Genomic DNA, 24,090 nt, shown 5'->3' with positions numbered 1-24,090 from the left:
GTATTCTTGGTCTTCCCTTGTGGCTCAGCTGGTAAAGAATCCGCCTACAATGTGGGAGACTTGGGTTTGATCCCTGGGTTGGGAAAATCCCCTGGAGAAGGGAAAGCTACCCACTCCTGTATTCTGGCCTGGAGAGTTCCATGGACTGTAAAGTCCCTGGGGTCACAAAGAGTCGGACACGACTGAGCGACTTGTACTTTCCCTTTTCAAGGTCATTTAGTCCATGGGGTCCCTGCTCAGCGGGGTCCCTGCTCAATGCCTAAGGATCTTGCCTCGAGTCAGCCCTCTCATCATGACTTGGAGGATTTCTCAAATGTCTAAAAGCATACCTGTAGGTTTGTGTAAGGGCCCTTTGTTCTAGCTCTGAGCTTATCTGACTAAGGTGGACTGGATTATTTTTTGCTTATTAATCAGCTGGTGACACCTTTAGTAACAGGAAGGGTGTATCAGAGAGGAAGCCGTTCACTCGCCATGACAGTCTTTTGTTCATTCATCAAGGGTCGGGGGGCCAGGCTGTATGCTGAGTTTACAGTGCTTGGAAGAGAAGCACTGGGCTCCAGAGACTTTTCTCTGGGGACAGACCGACAATAAACAAGTAGATAAATAAATAAGTAATTTTATGTTGAGAACAGCATTGTGAAGGTCGTGAACACAGGGCTGTGACTGGGAATAATTGGGATAACTCATTAGGAGAGTGTGGGGGGAAATGTGGGGAGGACAGCTTGAAGCCAAGAGCCGCAGATGAGGGGGAGACATCAGGTAAAGTGCCAAAGGCAAAGCCTTTGGGCCAAAAAGGTGACCAGATAAAGGCTCTAAGGTGGGAGTGAACTCCCCTTGTTGTGGGAACTGGAGAGAGGCCAGTGGGCCAGCTGGAGGAGCAGCTGGGGAAGGAGGAGACACCACAGAGGCCAGACAGCTCAGAGCCACAGTGAGCAGCCAGGGCTTCATTTTATGTGCCACTTAGCAGTTTAGTGTGGTCATATTTCTGTTTGTTAGAGTTGTTCTGACCGTGCGTGAAGAATTCATGGAAAGAGAAGCAGGGAGCCGCTTGGAAGATGATTTCGCTCATCTTGAGACGAGGCTGCTCAGACTAGAGAAGGGATGGGAGGAGGAGAGAAGTAGATGAGTTTGAAATCTATTCTGGGAGACAGACCCCACAGAATTTCCTGGTGGGTTGGAGGAAGACGGAAGGGAAGGGAAGTGGCATATCTGACCCCCATGTTCCTGACTTGAGGAAACGCCTTTCACTGAGATGAAGAAGGTTGGGAAAAGATGGGGTACTGTTGGGGTCAAAAGTTGGGTTTTGGTGCTGTTGAGATGCCTGGGAGACACCGGAGTGGAGCTGTCAAGTCAGAGAGGAATCTCAGCTGGAAATACAAATAATAATCCTTAATACTGACAACGCCATTAATGGAGTACTTACTATGTGCTAGATACTAGTCTAAGAACATCCAGATATATTAGCTCACTTAATCCTCATAAGCTACTCTAAGAGGCAATGTTTAATTATTAATCCCACTTTAGAGAAGTAGAAACTGAGGCACAGGAGATATGACTCCAAAGCCCATACTCTTTATCAAAAGGCGATAGTCAGTCATTCAAGGCACCAATATGCAAATGGTAGTTAAATCCAGATGCATTGATGAGCAACAGCCCCAAATAAGAGAGTGAGCCATGCAAATACCAAATAGCTTCCTTCCAAGCACCTTCGCTATTCTCTAACCATTTGACCTGCCTCCCTGTTTTGCATCTCTAGTTGGGTGTCCCCCAGCGGCTACACCTATCTGGACAATGCCCCATGTTCCAGCCAAGCCCTTTAGGACTTCCTGTCCTCTCTCCATATTCTACATCTCTTTTGTCCCCTGTGACCAGTACCATGTGTGTGTGTATGCGAAGTCACTCAGTTGTGTCCGACTCTTTGCAACCATGTGGACTGTAGCCTGCCAGGCTCCTCTGTCCATAGGATTTTCCAGGCAAGAATATTGGAGTGAGTTGATACATAAGTTTATTTACGTAAGACCTCCTGGAGACTTGAACCTACCGACATGCATGGTGACTCTCCAACAGTGGGGTGCAGAGAGCGGCATTCCTCAAGTGCATTAGACCACAGAATCCCTCTTAAGGGACATGTATGAACACAGCCTGGATGTTGTGCTCTTAGGAATGTGCTTGGAGAAATATCGACCAAGCCCGGCTCTTATTTACAGAGGAAGAAACGGAAATCCAGAAAGAGAAAGTGATGGTACAAAGTCCCACAGCCACCTGGTGACAGAGACCAGGGCCCTCATCTCTCTTTCAGACTCTGCATCTAGAATATATGCCTCCCATCCTGCTATGGACCTGTGGGACTGTCATAGGCCCTACCCTTTCCATGGAGATGGCTTTGATGGACCTGTCAGAGACCCTGCCTGGTTCACGGAGATGACTTTGATGTTGGCAATCAGTTCAGAGATGTCCTGAGGGGTGGTCAACCTCCCCTAGTAACACCAGTTCCTCTCATTCATGTGCTGAGTTTATTCGCTCAGTCATGTCCGACCCTTTGCGACCCCATGGTCTGCAGCCCATCAGGCACCTCTGCCCAGGGGATTCTCCAGGCAGGGATACTAGAGTGGGTTGCCATGCCCTCCTCCAGGGGATCGTCCCAATCCAGGGATCGAACCCAGGTCTCCCACTTTGCAGGTGGATTCTTTACCATCTGAGCCATGAGGAAAGCCCAACTAATTCCTCAACTAGTATTTCTGGAGTCCTTTGTGTGGGATTTGTGATTTGTGGAAGCTGTAAATGCTGTAGAGAGATCATCACCCCCTTTCTATGCTCGCCTCAGAACAGAGATAATACTCAGTGAATTGTGGACAGTAATTAATCCAGATGGAACAGAAGAGTCAAACAAGAGAGGTTTTAGGCTTTGCATCAGTAGAGTAACATGATTAAGGATGTTTTATAGTTTGAGTGTCTGTGATGCAATGCAGGGACATGCTGGTTGAGATTTTTCCAGAATGAGGAGGAAACTGTTGCCATAATATATACCATCATTAAATATTAGGCCTTTATTCTCTAGATTTTTTATTCTCGCGAAGAGTCAGACATGACTGAGGGACTGAACTGAATTGATTCTCAAGATATTTTCTTTTCAATATATATCTATTAAAAACAACCAACTTAGGACTTACCTGGTGGTCCACTGATTGACAACCTGCCTTCCAATGCTGGAGACTCGGGTTTGATCCTTGGTCAGGGAACTAAGATCACACAGGCCTCAGGGCTACTAAGCCTGAGCACTGCAATAAAGACCCAATGCATCCAAAATAGAAAACGAACAACCAATTCTACAGAACTGTATAAAAAATAGTCTATAATCCCAACTCCCAGAGATAAACGGTTAACCAATTTGTCTATGTCCCCCACTATCTTTTTCTACACATATGCAAACATTGGTATATTTTTAGTTTTTATGAAAACAAGATCATCATATCCATGCCATGTGCAACTGGCCTTTCTCGTTCACCTTATGATGAATATCTTTCCGTGTTCATACTCAGACATATGGAGCTTCCCTGGTGGCTCAGAGGTAAAGAATCTGCCTTCAATGCAGGAGACTCGAGTTCAATCCCTGGGTTGGGAAGATCCCCTGGAGGAGGAAATGGCCACCCACCCCAGTATTCTTGCCTGGGAAATCCCATGGACAGAGGAGCCTGGTGGGCTACAGTCCATGGGGTCTCAAAAAGAATCAGACACAACAACTAAACAACCACAGACACATGCATCATTTGCTTCTTGGAATTCCCCTGGTTGGCTGTGTTGTAATTCATACAGGTCCATCCTCTGTTAAATGGCATTCAAGCTGTTTTCAAGTTTTCCCAACTACAAATGAATCTTTGGTGAACATCCTTATACATATTACTGTGAGGATAACCCAAGTGACAGTCTCAGAAGTAGAATTTCAAAAATGCTAGTAGGTGATACCCTCTAGAGAGGCAGTTGGCTACCTGCCCCTAGCTGTGTATCAATGTGTCCATTTACCCCACTCAGTGGGACACCCCTCTGTCTCAACCCACTCCAATTCTAGCTTCTTTGTCTCCTAGATCTAGGCAGACACCTCCCCCAGAGTTGAGTCAACTGTTTTGACTTAAGTCTTGTGTTTCTTTTTAAAGCTTTCATCCATAAATTGTGTGGTATTTCCTCCATGTTCCCTGTGTTTAAAAACTGCCTGTGCAAATGCCTTCCTTCTCTGTCGAAGCTTCCCAGCTGGCCTGCATGAAACCCAACGTCTCTGACAAGGTTTGAAGCCTCAGAATGTGTTCCCTCTGCCCTACGAGACCCTGAGGGGAAGGACAGCGGGGTGTCCTCAGCATCATAGCTGATCAAGGAACACTGACCTGTAACTTCATTTCAGCCTCATAGCAAACTTGGGCAGTAGGTGAGCAGGACTTTTCATTCCTGGGTTCCCAGAGGGAAAAACTGGAGCTCAGAGATGTTATAAGACTGTCCGAGATCTTGTGTGTATGTGCTCAGTCACTTCATTCATGCCCAGCTCTTTGAGACCCTCTGGACTGTAGCCCACCAGGCTCCTCTGTCCATGGGATTCCTCCACACAAGAATACTGGAGTGGGGTGCTCGCTTCGGCAGCACGTATACTAAAATTGGAATGATACAGAGAAGATTAGCATGGCCCCTGCGCAAGGATGACATGCAAATTCGTGAAGCGTTCCATATTTTTAAACAGATCACCAGCCCAGGTTGGATGCATGAGACAAGTGCTCGGGCCTGGTGCACTGGGAAGACCCAGAGGGATCGGGTAGAGAGGGAAGTGGGAGGGGGGATCAGGATGGGGAATACATGTAAATCCATGACTGATTCATGTCAATGTATGACGAAAACCACTACAATATTGTAAAGTAATTAGCCTCCAACTAATAAAAATAAATGGAAAAAAAAACAAATAATAGTTTTCCAGAACAAATATAACATGTATGTATATATATTAAATATCTGTTCAAGTAAAAAAAAAAAAAAAAGAATACTGGAGTGGGTAGCCATGGCCTCCTCCAGGGGATCTTCCTGACCCAGGGATCGAATCCACGTCTCCTGCATTACAGGAGGATTCTTTACAGCTGAGCCACTGAGGGAGTTCATCTGATATCATACTTTTCATAAATCCTAGAGGCCAGGCTCAAACCCCAATCTTCTGGCTTTAAACCCAAAGTTTTGTTCCCTAAACTTAAAATCACATATTGATTTAAATATTCATAGTTCACCCAGCCAGAGCCTGGTATGATACAGTTTATTCTGTGTTTCTGCCCCTGGGGTACAGAGTTGCTGCAGTTAAAGACAGAGGGGATGCGCCAGCTGCTTTATCTCCATGGAGAAGATGCTGGGACTATTTGGAAGGCAGAAAACCTTAGCTAGCTCTAATATAGCCCAGCCTCCTCAGCAGCATCCCGTGTATTACGGACTCCCTGTCCAGTTTCTGAGAACAGGGGTCAGATTCACAGGTTCCTCCATTTATCATTCCAATCAGCTCACGAGCATTGGACCGTCTGTGTGCACTTGGCACTGGGGGACAGAATCCTTGCATATAAGGCCTCACATTGCAGGTCTTGCCGCCAAGGAGCTCAGCTTCCAGGATAGGGAAGCAGACACGTAAACACCTACCTCCCGTCCATGTTCTAGAGACTGTGACATAAAGACAGACAGGGCATGAAAGGGGCAAAAACAGGAGGAAGGAGATTGGTAAAGGCTTTATTTATTTTTTAAAAAAGTTTTGGCCACACTGCACAGCTTGCAGGATCCTAGTTCCCCGACCAGGGATTGAAGTCCTAACCACTAGACCACCAGGGGATTCCTTAGTCAAGGCTTTGAACAAATGACACCTGAGCTTAGACTGGACCGACGACGACAGGACAGACGGAGTTGGCAGGCAGCGCACAGCTAAGGCTAGCCTGAGGGCATCGGATGCTGGGGGTGAGTGGAGGGGGTCAGGTGAGGCAAGGCAGTTGGGCCACACCAGAGAGTTTATACTTTATCCTAGGATCAGTGAGAAGCCAGGGCAGGACCAAAAATTGAGCACCAACAGTATTATTATTATTTCTAAACAGAAATACTTCTCGGAAGGCAGATCAGAGGGGTTACAGCTGAGATGGGAGACCAGCGAAGAGACACTGGTCAGCTAAGTGAGAGAGGATGGTCTGAACGGAGCAGTAGATGTGGAAATGGGGAGGAAGGGGCTGGGTTTTGAGATTGCGGGGAGGGCAGAACCAACAGTTCTTGGTCATTGAGTGTGGTGGTGAAGTGCTGCTGAAGATAACCCTCCAATTTCGGGCCCCACTGATGGGGCCCATGTGGTGTCGTGTAACAGGATAAGGGCTTGGGGAAGGAATAAGTGGAGGGAAGTTATTATGGCTTCCGTGGTGAGCAAGCTGAGCACAAAGTCCCTGGTGGGCAGACAGGTAAGGATGCTCAGGAGGCCCCAGGCCCTGGCGAGGTCGGGAGAGAAATCTGAAGTAGAGAAGGAGTTTTTGAGAGCCATTTGTATAGAGATGGAGCAAGGCTATAAGGACAAAATTGGCCACGGAGAAAAGGTAGGGTGCTGAGAAGTGGGTCATGGGAAGGACACTAACAAGAGCAGCCTTGCAGGGGACGGGGCAGAGAGGGGCCTGAAAAGAAGTAGAGGAGGGTCGCTCTGAGAGGGAGCAACGGAAGTGCCCGAGGGACACTTTCTTTCTAGTGCTTAAAGCATTGCTTTTTCTTTGCAAGTCCTAGATTCAATCAAACCCAACCCCTTTAGCTCTCTAGCTTGGATATTCTAGGGAGGCTACTTAATCTCTTATATATTCTTTCTCATCTGTAAAGTGGGGATACCCGTACATACTGCCCAGGGCTCTTGTGGGGAAGATGAGGTGCCCGTGGAGCATGCTCAGCAGAGCCCTGACACACGGGAAGCACTTGTGCACATGGTCTGTGATCGTTCCCACCAAAGCCACAGGGGGACAGTTTTAAGAAGCCGGAAAAGTCCAAGGGTATGAACGTTACTGAAAAACCAGGTGAGGCGGTTCCTGAAGCATCCTCATTTGGATTCAGCAATTTGATCATTGCTGCCACCCCCAGAATGGCTTTGGTGAAATGGTGGGTATAGAGAGAGAGAGGGACAGAAAAGGCAATTTGGAAAGGACTGATTCAGACTTCTCTGTCCTTCTCTCTGGCCCCATGGCTGAGATGTGGGGGAACGCACAGGTCTACTTTTTGAGGAACCCATGTGAAACCAGAACATCTCCTTTGTTAAGACATGGCTGCCATCTGTGTCTTTCCCTCCTGAGATAAGGACAGAACTATCTTTTCTCCTCCAGGTTGCTATGGAGACAGGAATGAGTTTGTAAACAGTTTAAAGGTCTGTGTCAAATCTTGATTTTGTATTGGCTATGAGGGCAGGGACCATATTTTATATATCATCATACAGCCATGCCGCCTGTCACATTGCAATCTTAAACACTGGCTTGGCTTTAATTAACACCCACAGGCTGATCACTCTCCAGTCTGTTCTCTCCCCCCAGTTCTCATTCCTGAGTTCAGATTAATATATCCAGCTGCCCACTGGACCTCTTCTCAGATCCCCTACAGATGTTACAGACTCCAAATGTCTAAAAACTAGACCCATCAGAGCAGCCTCCTTCCTGCATTAACCTCTCCTTCATCCCACGTCTCTTACCTCCGTGAATCATACCTCCTTCCCCTCAGCTCCCAAGTCAAGAGTTTGGGCTCATCCTTGCCTCTTCCTTCTCTCCTAGCCCCCCCACCTCTGCACCCAGCTAATCACCAAAGCCTATTGCTTCTGCCGACTGTCTCTCCCGTTTATGCTCCCTTAAGTCATTCATTCTTTCATTCATTCCACTTCATCTCACTTGCTCAATAAATGTATCGGCCTCTACTCCGTGTTAGCTACTGTTCTAGGCAATGGGAATCCACTGGGGCAGCAAACATGGGAAGTTTCTGATCTCAGAGAGCTTGTATCTGGGGTCTTCCCTGGTGGTCTAGTGGTTAAGAATCTGCCTTCTGGTGCTCACTTCAGCAGCACATATATTAAAAAAAAGAATCTGCCTTCCAGTGCAGGGGATGTGGGTTCGATCCCTGGTCAGGGACCTAATATCCCGCATGCATCAGGGCAACTAAACCCACATGGCACAAAGAAGACCCAGCATAGCCAATACAAAAAAAAAAAAATAAAGAGAGTGCTTGTATATTATCTAGACCGAGACCCAAATCGCAGCACTACGGTCTCCGTCTCCTAACAGCCTCCCTGTTTCTTGTCCATTCATCAACATTTATTTGCTGAGTTTGTCCTGGGAGGACCTGAAGAACGCAGAGAAGGCCAGTGTGCCTGGGAAACACTGAGGGAAACGTGAGATTGGATGATGGAGGAGGAAAAGGGAGGGTCAGAACACCTAAGACCTGGTTTGTGGTGTGTAAAATGTACTCTTTCCTTCCCAGAGAAAAGGGGAACCACTGAAGAAAGGCCTTTAAGCAGGAGAGTGATGTGATTCTACGTAGGTCAACTGTTTCTCCTCTGGCTTCATTATTGAAACGAGTATGGAGCTCATCAGACTACAGTCTACCCTCTGCATGTCAACGTCGCTCAAGTCCGCAGTCACACAGTGGGGATGCTGAAGCAGTGCCACCGTCCAGACCTTGACTGTATCGTCACTGGAAGTTGTTGACTACAAGCTGCTCTTTTTTAAAATATGTATTTATTTGGCCGATCGGGATCTTAGCTGTGGCTTGTGGGATCTAGTTCCCCCACCAAGGATTGAACCGAGTCCCTCTGCATTGGGAACACAGAGTCTTAGCCACAGGACCACCAGGAAAGTCCCAACCTGCTCTTGATATTGCTAATCAGACATACTGGTGGTTTAGTCACTAAGTCATGTTGAACTCTTGTGACCGCATGGACTGTCACCCACCATGCTCCTCTTCATGGGATTTGTCAGGCAAGAATGCTATGGCCCAGCCCATTTCTCTCACATCTCAGCCTGTCAATGTACATCACCCATCGTCTCAGCTTGTCAGAGGTTCGTACTTCCTAAATTGTTGTCGAAGCTCTCCTGGCGCTTCTCATGGCAGAGTGTGGTCACATGTGGACAATTGAGCATCCTTCTGCTTGTGGATGGAGGGTCAGCAGACAGCTTGACTGCCTTAAAGCGAGTCTTGGAGCTTTCTAGCAAGTGAATGTCTGGAACAGCCATTTTTCACCTCTTAGCTGCAGAAGGTGGGGCAGACATGGTGGAGACACACCCAGAAAGTAGAATCCAGTGTCTATAGAGTTTGATAGCAGATTGCAATACTATTCCAGGCAACAAGTTGGCACCACCAACTCCTGGCATAGAGGAAAGAGGGCACTATGACATATGCACAGGCCCCCAAAGGAGGAGTCCCCAAACAGAAGATAATTAGAAATTTCCACAGGAGCTGCCTTCAAGGAAATATGCCCATCAGCAGATAGTAGGACCACCCAGACCCCAGAACAGCAATATAGAAAGAATTGTTTCCTGGCGGGGAGGAATGGATAGAATAAGTGTTGAATAAGGAGATCTCATGGAGAAGGACATGGCAACCCACTCCAGTACTCTTGCCTGGGAAATTCCATGGACGGAGGAGTCTGGTCGCATAGGGTCGCAAAGAGTCGGACACGACTGAGTGACTTTACTTTCTTTCTTTCTATAGTTGCTTTTATAGAAGGAAATGGCAACCCACTCCTGTGTTCTTGCCTGGAGAATCCCATGGATGGAGGGGCCTGGTAGGCTACAGTCTATGGGGTTGCAAAGAGTTGGACACGACTAAGCAACTCACACACACACACACACACACACACACACACACACACACACACACACACACACAAGGAGATCTCAAGGGCTTTACCTATAGAAGTCTACTTCTCACTCACCTTAAACAATCTGAAAGTGGGCATTTGGTGGCCAAACTTCCAGGCAGGGACTCCAGAATGCAGGCTCTTCTGGTCTTGTGGCCCTACCCCGCCCCCACCTACTAACCCTCAGATGCTGGATCATCTACAACCAGCTGACAGATGGGAAAAAGGAAAAAGATGGGAGGAAGGTCTTCACAGGTCAGACTCTGAAGTGTCATCAACACACCCACCTATACTTCCTTGGACAGAATTCAGACACGGGCCATACCTGCCTGCGAAAAAGGCTGAGAAATGCCCCAGACTCGGGAGGAGAAAGAAACAAGGCTGGCGAACACACAGCATTCCTGCCACAGATCGATCCCGTCCTGGGCATGTTCTCCATCCAACAACCCCTACATAGGAAACAGGCTGCCAGAACAGGGTGAGAAATGGTAACTGAGGCCCCCCTAAAAGCCAAGGGCCTCCCTGGTGGCTCAGATGGTAAAGAATCTGTCTGGGATGCAGGAGATGTAAGTTCGATCCCTGGGTTGGGAAGAGCCCCTGGAGAAGGGGATGGCAACCCACTCCAGTATCCTTGCCTGGAGAATCCCATGGACAGAGGAGCCTGGCGGGCTACCGTGTAGTCTATGAGGTCGCAAGAGTCGGACACAACTTAGAGACTAACACACTAAAAGTCAAAGCTTGTAGTCAGTTCAGGGATCAGAGAGAAAGTGGGTCTGGCCTCCACAATGATGCTGATGTCTGGCCAAGTTTTTGTATCTCTCTCCAGGAGACTGAGCCTACCACCCAAGCCCCAGCTGCTAGCTAGGTTTCTGCTCTAATTCACTTCCAGGAGCCTTCCTGCAGCTCCATGAGGCCACTAGTACCATCCTCCTACATGTGATGCTCATCTAGACCTAACTAGACAAGACTAATCTGCCCAACCAAGACCCTCCCAGACTCCAGTGCTACTTGAGTCAAGCCTCAGTTCTCCACTCCCCAGGGGATACTGTGAATCAAAACCATTTGCTCTGCCTGAAGAAGTCAACCTTGTACCTTGAAAACTTTGTCAAGTTCCTGCCTTTACTGGTCCCAGCTGCACTGGTCTGTGTACTAAAGTCCCAGCCGGCCTTGTACCTGTGCCCACCTGAGTTATGGCAAGCCCTGTGTCATCTTATGTCCTCTAACAGGCCAGACTCCTTCCTGTGCATTTTCAAGACACTTGGGCTGGACTCCATCTCATCAAGGAAGTCCTCCAGGGCCACCCATGGTGATGAGTTCCCTGTCCTACCACAGGTCCCCAAGCTTTCTCCACTGAAGTTGCCTGACTAATTGCATGTCTACCCTGTAGATGTAAATGTTTTGGGAACAGAGACCTTATCTGATTCAACAGTGTATTCTCAGAGGCCAGGAGAAAGCCTGTCTGTCACTCAATAGGTGCTCCCGCAATGTTTGTCGAATGAATGAATGCACTTCTGCCTGTGTTTCAGGTAGCAACCACCAGATGGCAATAGTGCTCTTTGGGTCATGAAGGTAGGTGGTCATGTTCTTTGTGCAGGAACACTGAAATCAACTGAGATTTGCTCCCATAATCCAAGTACTTGATTAATTTTCTATAAAATATATTGTTTGTTGAGAAACAACCACAAAACCGTTTCTCAATCTAGACTTTCTAAGAAAGATATAACAAAAGAAAGGAAGAGGTACAGAGAAAGCCCTGTTGAGTGAGTTCCTTTCCACTCAAGTGAGTACCATTCTCCACTTGATCTAAGTGTGGGACTGTTTATCAAAGAGTGTCCATCTGGGCTCCTAAGTATTTCACGTTTCTGCAGCTGTACCACCCAGACACCTTCGTGGCTGCCTGTACCTGTTCTGGGTTCACTGGCTCTAATTTGACTAGCTTATCTTATCAGGGTTTACCAGTAGACCAGTTTGGCTGGATCAGAGGGTTCATGAAGAAGGCTAGGAGATAACATGGGAGCAGTCAGGAGTGGCTGGCAGGAGGAGACCTCTGGATACCAGGATGAGCATGAACTTTACCCCGCAGGCAAGAGTTACTGGCAGAGTTTTCCTGTGTTGTGCACATATGTGCATGCATGTGAGGGCGGGCATGCACATGTGTGTGTTCATGCGTGAAAGGGCAGTGGGATGGGGAGGGAGGGACATGTATCAGATGGTGTTGAGAAGGATGGTGGTGGTGGGTGGATTCGGGAGATGCTCTGTAGGTAGAACCCCTGGAGGATTCGATGACGGACTGGGAAGAAGAGAGAGCAAAGAGAGCCTGTGATGGAACCCCACCATGGGACTAAACCCTGACTTTGTACAACTTAGAAATAAGGCACGCCTTCCCCAGGACACTTCCGCCTGCTGGACAATTTATCTAGTCTAGCAAGTTCCCGGGTGACCAGCACCCCTCGACTCAGTTATTCTGTGCTGCCCCCCTCCACCAGCAGCCCTGTGGGGCACACTCCAAGGTCCCCAGTCTGGATGAGAGAGACAGGGCTGGTGATTCTAGAGAGATGAGGAAGATAGAGGGAGAGCCATTTTTAAGCGCAGGAGCATCCCCAGGTGTCTATGTCGCTAGCGCAGTGATTTTCAAACAAGATGGGATGTCAGATACACATGAGAGGGCTTTTAAAACACAGACTTCTTGGCACCCCCGACCCCCGCTTCAGTTTCTGATTCTGCAGGGCTGGAGCCTGAGAATCTGCATGTCTATCAAATTCCCAGGTGACTCTGATGCTGCAGCTTTGGCCTGCCCTTAGAGAACAGCTTCCTTCTGGCCCCTGAAAGTGAAAGTGAAAGTCAATCAGTCGTGTCTGACTCTTTGCCACCCCATGGACTATACAGTCCACGGAATTCTCCAGGCCAGAATACTGAAGCAGGTAGCCTCTCCCTTCTCCAGGAGATCTTCCCAACCCAGGGATCGAACCCAGGTCTCCTGCATTGCAGGCGGATTCTTTACCAGCTGAGCCACAAGGGAAGGGAAGCCCTTGTATTATAAACATAGCAGGAGTTGGTTTTTTTTTTTTTTTAATGCTTAAATCAGAAAAGTGAAAGTGAAAGTTAAGTCGCTCAGTCATGTCTGACTCTTTGGGACCCCATGGACTGTAGCCTACCATGCTCCTCCATCCATGGGATTTTCCAGGCACAAGTACTGGAGTGGGTTGCCATTTCCTTCTCCAGAGGATCTTCCCAACCCAGGGATTGAACCTGGGTCTCCCACTCTCTAGGCAGACGCTTTACCATCTGAGTCACCAGGGAAGTCCTACTCAAACCACCAGAATCTGATCTGGCTGAAAAGACTCTCCCAGAGGGATTTCCTCCACCTACACAGTGGCTTCAAAGATAGCACCTCTGGGTGCTGAAGCTCTGAAGATGTTGCTGGGTTTGAGCGGCAGTGCAATTCTTTGGTTTCTGGTTTATGAGTTTCCCCCTATTTTGTCTCTCACGCCCTCCTCTTTACCTCAGGAAAGATCTCAGCTTCCCCTCTTTCCCTGACAGTTGTACTCAACTGGCCAGAATTCTCTAGTCCTCCCTAATGATCAACATGAACTATTTCAAACTAGGTTGTTTCACAATAGGCACTTGTCACTTTGCTTTTCTGGCTCTTGTTCCCAGAAATATCTATTTGGCATTTCCTGTAGGTGGATCCTGCCTGCTCCGGGCAGGCCAGCTCACCTGCTGAGCAGGTGTGCGCCCCTAGCCGCCCCCCCCACCTCCGGTCACCACTTCCTGCCACAGCCCTGGTTTCACCCCACTCTTTGGATGACATCTGTCCTCTCTCCCAAGAGGACTATTTGAGGTTCTGCAGGAGCTGAGACAAGATGTGTGTCCTTTCCCTCAATATGGTGGCAGGAAGATGAAGGAACAGAAGGTGTGTGGGGGATAGAAGTAAATATGGATCTGAAATTCCACATAATTACATAATAGAGAGGTATTGCCAAGGTAAATTAATAAGAAAACAGTTGGGTGATGTTTACCAACAAAATCAGCTGGGGTGTGTCAGTTGCTGCTTTTGCTTAGTTGAGTGAGCCATGGATTAGCCGCATACACAGGAAAAGAGGCACCCTCTTCATGGAAGTGGCCACATTATTCTGTCTGCTTGGTCAGGCTACCTGGAAGCTAGGAAAATTGCCAGCAGAAGGCTGGGGGCTGCAGGGTAAGCTCTATGCCCATAGATTGCTTTACTGAACATCCTCCTGTCTGTCTGTCTGTCTCCTTTTCATATCTGCCCTGTCCTCCCGTCCGTCCTGCTCCTGATGCCACTTCCACAGCCATGGTACCGCAAGGCCAGCACAGTACAGACCAGCCAGGCTAAGGTCTGCCTCAAATTCACATTCCCTTACATAAAAGACTTGGATGGCAACACTGAGATTCAGATCATGCTCACTGTCGGTATCGTGCAAGCCCTCCTTCTCCCAACAAGTTTTGTAAAAACTGGCCAAGCCAGTTTGAATTTGAAACAGGACTTGGGCTCCAAGCTGAGGTCAGAGGAGCCAAGCATGGCATCGTCCTTTAGTGAACACTCTGAACCACCCAGGAGGTGAGAGACTTAGGGTCAGGGTCTGGGAGAGGAAGAAGTATGAGAAAGGTCCCAAGGAAGGAGCTCACCACGGGGTGACCCAGGACATCAGACCCCAGTCAAGACCACAGGAGGCGGCATCTATGTGAGGACTCCAGGCCAGTCCTCTTTCGGTCACAAATCACCATCTTTGGGCAAGTCTGGAGAATCACAATCTTTGGAAAATCAAGCAGAGACTCCAGGCGCCTCATCTAGCCTCCCACCTTCAGAGCATCCCTGGAAGCTAGTCCGCGGGGGTCTCTGCTTGAATCCCCCTACTTCCGGGGAGCACAGTTCTGTAGAGCTGCCCTTCTCTTGTTATACAGTGTCAGAACGTGCATCTAATTTCCCCACCTCTGCTCAGACTCCTAGGGCTTCCCTGGCGGCTCAGACAGTAAAGAATTTGTCTGCAATACAGGAGACCAGAGTTCGATCCCTAGGTTGGGAAGATACCTGGAGAAGGGAAGGGCTACCCACTCCAGTATTCTTGCCTGGAGCACCCCATGAACATACAGTTCATGGGGTCGCAAAGAGTCAGACACGACTGAAATGACTGAGCATGCAGTGACAACCACCCTCAGGTTTAGGCAGGGCCAGAGGGTGCCTGCTCGACCAAGCAGTTACACTCCAGCTTGGTCAGGTTCAGTGAACTTTGACAAAGACAAGACTAGAACTCGGGTTGCTCGCCCGCTGAGCCGACAGCACTTTCATCACGTGCTGCATCGTGCTGAGAGCGGTCAGAGTCCAGCTTCCTGAATCTGACGTGGACCCACCAGCCAACCTCCCCAGTGAGCCTGCATGCCAGCGTGAGGGCTGAAACCCTGGGCTCCAGGATTTCCTCTTTGTGGAGAACAGGAGTGATTGCCCAGGCGGTGGCCTGAGCAGATGGAGAAGTGAACTGAGGGTCAGAGGGAAGCCTGCTCCTCACAATGCTATGTAGAGAGATTGATTCAGGCTACTTCGCTCTCCGATGATTTGTCTGTAGTGAGGGGGTGACACCCCCTCACAGTGCAGTGGTCCATTCAGGACAGACAAGGGGGATGGTGTCCGGGAGAGGCATGTAAGCCACATGAATAGTCCAATAGAAATACCATCCAGGACTTCCCTGGAGGCTCCAGTGGGTTCCAAAGGTCATAACTCCAATTTACACCTGCTTTTGGCAGAAAAAAAGAAGTACATTCTATGTCTGTCATCATTGAGCCTAGTATTTGCTAACATTTAGCACAATTATTCCCTGGGTCGGGAAGATGCCCCTGGAGAAGGGAATGGCAACTCACTCCAGCATTCTTGCCTGGAAAATCCCATGGACAGAGGAGCCTGGTGGGCTACAGTCTATGGGGTCAGAAAAGAGTCAGACATGACTTAGCAACTAAACAACACAGTTATAAAGAAGATCTGGAAAAATCCATAGAGTTTGAGTTCTAGTTTTCCTGACACAGGTAAAATGGCTTTGGCTTCAATTTACATAATTAGAGAGAAGTAGTTATGATGGGATTTGGGTACCCAATCCAGGGTCCGGAGACATAGTTCATAAGTCTGTAATGGGTGTTATTATTCAAAAGAAGGAGGATGCAAAATAGCTAAACATTTGGATAAACCTGAGGAACCCTGGCATTCTTTTATCTCGAACACTTTTCCAGAAGCTATAAACAGCCCCTTGGGTAGTAAGTTTTCCTCAGCCCCTTGACTAGCAGTGTTTTTTCTTGGCAGCCAGTCCAGTAGTGGCATGAAATGACTTACACAATAGGGGAAAGATAAGATGCCTCCAAGGTGGGCAAAAGGACATCATTGGCCCAATGTTGGGAGATGTCTGACCACCACATCCTGGCCTTTGATTTTTCATGGGAAGCTGATCAAGTGCCATGTTATTCATGCAGGAACATTGAGGATCTCGATCCTTTCCTCCCAAAAAGGAAACAGATATGTGGAGAAATATTATATGCTACCTCTGCTTCTCCTTTCCTGACCCTTCTACTCATTTTGAAACCCATCTCTAGGAAGAGTTCTGTCATTCTTGAGACCTAATCCATAAAATGCAAGACAGGGCAAAAGACATGTTTTGGCAAAGAGAAAGCAAGGGAAATTTTCTTACTTATGTTTGTCTGGAGTTCTTAAAAAATCTTGCTGGGATATGTATTACTTTTGTAATGGAAAAGAAAAACTTCTGGGAAAACTTTTGATTTGGGCTGCATAAGTTCATGGGTGAAGATGTTACTTCCGTCTGAGTCTCTCTGAGAAGTTCACCCCAACGATGTGGGGTCAATATCACCTCCCTGTGTTCATGCATTATTTGCTCAGTAGGAATTCAGCCTTGGCCACAGAGTGTAGAACATTTCAACCTACTTATCTTTGCTTTGGAAAGAGGTTCCATCTAACCTTTTATGGTGTAATGGAAAAAGAGAGCTCTTTTAACATTCCTATACACTGCAGCTTTTCAAGGATGATGATCAGAAATACACACAAGATACTGAACTTCCACCTGTGTAAGACTGTCGTATGGCAGGAATTCCAGTTGTGCCAAGGCCAGCACTTGAGAGCCTTGATTTGGGGGGCTAGAAGCCCTTGAGCCCCAGATTTATGACCATTTCCATGTCTCAACCATCTTCTCCAGGCACATTCCTGTTAATTTATGAAACACAATTGCTCTAAAGGGTACAGGCCTGGGAGTGCAGGATTGAAATATTCCACCTGGCCAGACACTGTCATATGGACTAATTTAAGGCTTTGCTCATTTTAAAGGGGATATTTCTCACCCATGATAAGGGAACTTTACATGCCTTGTGAAGTGTTATAAAGTAGTCAATCCTGCTTGAAATGCTCAGAGAATACCCCTCACCAAAGGTCATTTGCTATTTCCATCTTCAGGGTTAACTATTCCTGAGGTTCTTGTCAGAGTGAAAAAGTCCTTTTCCTTTTTTCTTCCTTCCCTTACTTTTTTCTTTTAACGGTTAGTTCTTGAGCCTGCAGACCATGTCTAGATCTTTCTTGTAGAAGTGAGTGCCATAGCGTCCCTTTTCAAGAGCCTCAGTCATGCCAGGGAATCATTTCTAGTCCAGAATCATCTGGAACAGAGAGATTCAATCCTCCAAAGATATTGATCTTTCCAAAGACAAGCAAAACAGCCCACCCATGCCATTCTGTCTGCTTCCAAAGAACTCACTGGGCTGCCAGACGAACTGTGGACACAGCTCTCTTTTGACACGTCAGCTAGAAGAGGCACCACTGTCCCCATGACATACCTTTGCTCACGAGTCTTAGACTCTTGGGAACTCTCTGTCCAGCACAGGGGGGCCCCATTACCCAAGGCGACAAATAGTGACTGTATGTGCCGAGTGTATATAGATTTGTGCCTCTCATAGGCAAGAAATAATGTCCCCTGTGAAAGGAGATATTGTTGTTCAGTCACTAAGTTGTGTCCAACTCTTTTTGACCCCATGGACTGCAGCATGCCAGGCTTCCCCGTCCTTCACTATCTCCTGGAGTTTGCTCAAATTCACATCCACTGAGTCGATGATACCATTCAACCATCTCATCCTCTGTCACCCTCTTCTCCTCCTGCCCTCAATCTTTCCCTGCCCTCAATCTTTTCCAATGAGTAGGCTTCTCGAATCAGGTGGCCAAAGTACTGGAGCTTCAGCATCAGTCCTTCCAATGAATATTCAGGGTTGATAAAAGGAGATATCAAGAAATATCAGTTATTTAGGCTGAATCAAATCAAAACAGCAAGTTCTTTCAAATTTGACTTACTTGAATGAGTTAAAGCAGAGTAGCCTCAGTCTTCTGATTTTTCTTTTCAGACATGTATGTGTGTGTGTGTGTGTGTGTGTGTGTCTAGATAGAGCCATAAAGACACATAAACTTTTCTTTCAGCTGACAGTGAAATCGACATAGGTTTCAAAAACACCTAATTCCTAGGAGAAGTGGACCCAGACTAACTGGCGTAGTTTGGGTATGTGTGGTAATGTTGGTTGTCAGTCTGTTATGATTTGCTTTTAAATATTTATTTGTGAAATATAAATCTTGCTAAGATTGAAATCTGTGAGAGAGAAGTGACTCTTGCTTTTGCTGCTGCTTAATGGAACAGTTGAATCTTCTTGGAAAACAGAAAGATTCCTTGTATAAACACATCATCCCAGTGAAGTATGAAATAACAGTTCTAGAAAATGCACTCCTACCCCTTCACATCTACAAATATGTCACTCTAGATCATAGTCTATGTGGTTCAGCGGCTACGAAAAATGTGAGTGACTCTGAAAATGCTGAGAAATTAGAGTCTATGTCATTAAAATGACAAGCATTCAGTTGAAAAACTGAAAAAAACATCATTAGGACATTTCCAGATTCCTTTCCCATTGATCCATCCCCGTGGCTAATACAGTATTTGTTACACAAAAATCTCAGTCACTGTTCCGTCTTCCTGGTGGACTGGTCTGGTTTCTTTCTTTTTTTTTTTTGAAATTTTATTTATTTATTTTTTGGCTGTGCTGGACCTTTACTGCTGCAAGGGCTTTTCTCTAGCTGCGACAAGTGTCGGCTACTCTCTAATTGCAGTGCTTGGGCTTCTCATTGCAGTGGCTTCTCTTGTTGCAGAGCACAGGCTCTAGGGTGTGTGGGCTTCAATAGTTGCAGCACATGGGCTGCATAGTTGTGGCTCCCAGGCTCTAGGCATAGCCTCAATAGTTGTGGCATATGGGCTTAATTGCTCCACAACTTGTGGGATCTTCCCCGATCAGGGATTGAACCCACGTCTCTTGCATTGGCAGACAGATTCATTACCATTAAGCCACCAGGGGAGCCCTGTGGTCTGATTTTATCAGCCAGAATGATGCTTTAGAATGTTAATTTTCATTCCATAAAAAAAGACTAGGTCTGAGCTTCAAAGGCTGCAGGACATCAAATGTGTACAAGTGCTTTGGATGGCCACTTTCCCAGGAGTGATGAATTTGCATCCTATTGACATGAGCTGTGATACGCATGGGAGCCCCATGTCTGGAGACTTGTTGGGAGAGTACACCCTTTCCTACCTCTAATATATATGGGTAAACTATTCTCACCTGTAAACGTTCTAGTCCACTTGGTCAGTTAATCCAATCAGCAAGCATTGTTTTCATTAAGACCCAGAACACTGTTCCATCTTGCAGCCAAAGACCCTTCCGGTAGTGAATGGGAAGGGATATGAATGAGGAAAGGACAGTAGGTACCAGCAGGGAAGGCATCATCCATTCTTTGAACAATAGTTTACTAGAGTGTCCACTTTGTACCAGGCATTGTACTAGGATTACAAAGACACAGCCTCTGCCTTCCAGAAGCTCGTGGAATAGGAGGAGAGATAGGTGTATAAATAGACTCAGTGTGGTAAGAACAATGGTTGAGACAAATTAGACTCAGGTTTCCCTGCCTAAGCAGCACTGATCCCTAAAAGAACACGTATTGACCAGATGTCAGTGGGGAGGAGGGCGCTCTGGGAACGGGGTCAGTGGTGCCCTGGAGCTGGTTCAAATCAGTTCACTAGGACTGATCATTAAATATTTAGGAATCTTGCAAGCTGGTTGTAAAACATGGTCATTATTAACAATTGGATTATATTCATTTACAATTAGATAATATGAAAAGTAAAGATAACAAATACTGAAAATGTATTACTTCCTAATTACGGTATTACATTTTACTATTATCTATGCCTCAAGGGTTTTTAGGGCTATTGTATTAATATGTGTATGATGGAAATACTGTCTAATGGTAGCTACTCTTCCCAGCTCCACATTAACTCATATCAGGTTAGACTGAAATTGACTGTGATGGCCATGTTTACCCCAGGAAAGACACAAGGGCTACAGATCAGGGGTTACTTCCTCCCCAGAAGGTCATTTAACAGCAGGCGAGGACAAGACCACAGAAAATAAAGGTGGGCCCTCCAAGCTGAGTGGAGAGCTGGGGAGAGAACCCAGCAGGTGGAAGGTATAGGAGGCCAGACCCCACATGAACTTGCAGCCACCTTGAGGAGCTGGGGCTGGAGACGTCAAGGAAGTTTAGGAGGGGTGATCATCCTTACAGAAGCGGGGAGCATCACCTGCTTGGAGAGTGGCCAAACTAGAGGTCAGGGACACCTGCTGAGCTAGATGGACTCACTCACCGTGGGGGAGGCATATTCTGTGAGCCCAGGGTACTGAATTTTCGGTGTCTGGTCCATGAGTACTGGGAGAGACTATCCAGCAGACAACTGGGTGCTTAAACGAAGCTGCAAAGGCAGCTGGGCTGGGGCCCTCGGCTGGACACCATCAGTGTAGGGACGGTAGTGAAAACTTCAGGGCATGTGAGGCTGCCAAGGAGAGTGTCTAGAGTGGAAAGAACAGGAGGTGGAGGATGGAGCAAAGGGGAGAAGCAAGGTGCTGAGGGAAAAGGGCTGGACAGAGAGGCTCATTCAGAGACTCACTTTTGAGAACAAAGCAAGAGAGAAGGCCAAGAAGAGGGTTTCAAGAGGAAGGAGAGAGAGGGAAAAGGAAGAAGGAGGGAGAGACCTGGAGTGAATGTTTAGTCAAGACAGATCTTTCTTCACTCTAAAATAAATGAAGAGGAAAATTAAAAAAACACATGACCTATGAAATAATTCTGTAACATGAATGAAGATAAACACAACACTCAAGAAATGTTAAAATTACATATTGAAACAAAAAATTGCCATAGAAAATAGAAGTAAATTTAAGCTACATTTGCTAGAAGGCAAAATAAAAATTATAGACTCCATGAAATAAAAGGTAAAAAATGAGATGAGTCAATATTGTGATATAAAGGAGTTGTCAAAATTAAGAAAATAATGAAAGAAAGCATTTAATGACAGTGGGATTTTGAAGGAACTTAGCATAAACTATGGTTAGTACTGACACAAAATAAATTCAAGCCGTGAAAAGAAAGACTGGCTTGGGGCTTTATTTCACAATAGAGAAAAGGGCAAACAGGTCAAAATTATCTGAAACTAGGTCTGGAAGTAGAGGATAAACAACAGAAATCTAGATTTTTAATAATATTATAAGGATAATATATGATAATATAAGGCTATTAGAAAAGAAAATCTTTTTAAGTTGAAGCAAGACCTACAATCATGGATCAAAGCTCATTATATGTCAGGCAAAATTAGTAAGAAGAGTCCAAGAATAGACATACTCTATTGAAACTGTTGAATATTGAGGGGAAACTTAACAGTAATATGAAAGGGCCAACACAAAGAAAACATCATTTAATTTAAAAATACATGAATGGAAAAATATATTGAGTCCTTGATTAGAAAGAATTCCATATTACAAAGATGTTAATTCCCCTCAAACTAAGAAAACTAACTAAAGTTAGTGTGATCTTAAGTAAAATACCAGTGGGATTATTTTCAAATTTTTCTAAAAAGTGCTTCTGAAATTAATTTGAAGTAATGGAAAACACTTGATAGGAAGACGTTGAATACAGGGAAGAAATAAATGAGAGTGAGGAAATATAGCTGGGTATAGACCATTCCTGGGCTTCCCAGGTGGCGCTGGTGGTAAAGAACGGACCTGCTAACACAGGAGACAGAGACACGGGTTTGCTCCCTGAGGCGGGAAGATCCCCTGGAGGAGGGCATTGCTCCACGCCAGTATTCTTGCCTGGAGAATCCCATGGGCACAGAAGCCTGGCGGGCTATAGCCCATAGGGTCGCAAGGAGCTGGACACGACTGAGGCGACTTAGCATGCATGCATAGACTATTCCTATGGCAGGTTTTGTATAAAAAGAAGAAGAAAGGTGGGATTGAGTCATATGAGAGTTTTTTAAGGTGAAAGAAACAGTTAACCAGTTGATGGGAAAAGACTGAAAATTTGGGAGAGTAAGAATGCCCATGGGAGAATGTACCAGAGGAGACAAGGGGAGGGAGAAAAAGGCACAGACATATCTAACTAGAAGAGAGGATATTCCATCCACAAAGTCTGGAATCATGAAGAAACATAAATAAAAATTTAATAATAAGAAGAATACATAATAACATACAAATTCATAATAACATAAACTGTAAAATAGTATTACAACAGCTAGTATATTAAATTGATGCAAACCTAATATGCTGAGCCTTGCGCTGAAGCTGGGGAAATGATGGTCAACAAGACAGACATGGTCTAGATCCTCTTGGAACTTATAGAGTTCAGAGGGCAGACAGACAAAATGCAAATAAACAAAATAACTGTAAATTAGGATGAAACGTTTGGGGGAAATGAACATGGCAATAGGAATAATGGTGGGAAGGAGGAAGGACAGTGCTTAGGGAGGCCCAGAAGGTCTTCCCTGAAGATATGATATTGAAGCCAAGGGCCCAGAGAGGGGAAGGCACCTGCAGTTCAAGCAGAGAGAAGGGTGGTCCAAACGGGTAGCAGGCAGAGACCCTGGGTGAGGTGGGGCAGCGTGGTGAGGCCGGTGTGATCAGGCAATGTGAGGTCTGGGGGAAGGAGGCAGGGAGGCAGTCATGCAGGACCTTGGAGGTGACAGCAGGGTTTTGAACTTTTATCTGCAGTGCAGTGAGAAGGCACGGGTGAGCTGGTACCACCAGACTGGCACATTTATCTCCAGGCAAGAATACTGGAGTGGGTTGCCATTTCCTTCTCCAGGCAACCTTTCTCACCCAGGGACCAAATACGCGTCTCCTGCATTGCAGGCAGACTCTCTACTGCTGAGCCACCAGGGAAGCCTGCAGAGCTTGGTGGTGGATAGTCAAAAGAGAGGGAGAGTACAGGATGATCTGCAAGTTTCTGGTGTGAAAACTTGCTCCCCACTGGAAAAGATGTGGTTGGAGGGTGCCCAGAAATAAACAGATAAGACTTGATAATAAGTCAGGCAGGGCAGGCTAAGGCAGGCAGCCAGGGCAACCTGAAGACCTTCTGGGCTCTGAGATCAGATCCAGATGAAAGCAATGTTGAGAAAGTTGTTCTAGGATGAAAATGCCATGAATAAAAAGAGTGGAGAGGCAGGCCAGTAAGTAAGGAAAATCACTCAGTCGTGTCCCACTCTTTGCGACCCCGTATCCCCTGGAGAAGGAAATGGCAACCCACTCCTGTAGTCTTACCTGGAGAATCCCATGGACAGAGGAGCCAGGCAGGCTACAGTCCAAGAGTGGGACACAACTGAGCAACTAACACTTTCACTTTCTGCTCTATACAGTCTGTGGAATTCTCCAGGCCAGAAATACTGGAGTAGGTAGCCTCCTTCCTCCAGGGGATCTTCCCAACCCAGGGATCGAACCCAGGTCTCCCACATTGCAAGCAGATTCTTTACCAGCTGAGCTACCAGGGAAGTCCAAGAATACTGGAGTGGGTAGTCTATCCTTTCTTCAGGGGGTCTTCCCTACCCAGGAGTTGAACCGGGGTCTCCTGCATTGCAGGCAGATTCTTTATCAGTTGAGCTACCGCGGAAGCCCACCAGGGCATAATTCAGGGCAGTGAGGATGTTGAGGAGGGACTAAGAAATTTAGAAGAGATAGTTGGCAGCCCTTGGAGATAAAGAAAAGAGAATCAAAGGTGAGATGAAAGATGAATGATGCCAATGTTCCAGAAAAGGACAGGTGGAGAGATGAGGCAATTTCCGATAATGTTTTAAAATGATGACAGGGCTCCCAGACGG

At 46.6% G+C, this 24,090-nt stretch overlaps 1 non-coding gene across 1 annotated transcript; it reads left to right on the top strand.

Moving 5' to 3' along the window:
* The first annotated feature begins 4,610 nt into the window (after nucleotides 1–4,610).
* LOC133073136 (U6 spliceosomal RNA) lies at nucleotides 4,611–4,717 on the top strand. The gene has a single exon (XR_009696846.1). It is a non-coding gene; the product is annotated as a U6 spliceosomal RNA (small nuclear RNA).
* Nucleotides 4,718–24,090: the final 19,373 nt, after the last annotated feature.

The sequence above is a fragment of the Dama dama genome, chromosome 18, assembly GCF_033118175.1.
Source record: "Dama dama isolate Ldn47 chromosome 18, ASM3311817v1, whole genome shotgun sequence".
NCBI lineage: Eukaryota > Metazoa > Chordata > Mammalia > Artiodactyla > Cervidae > Dama > Dama dama.
This window is presented reverse-complemented; position numbering and strand designations above follow the sequence as displayed.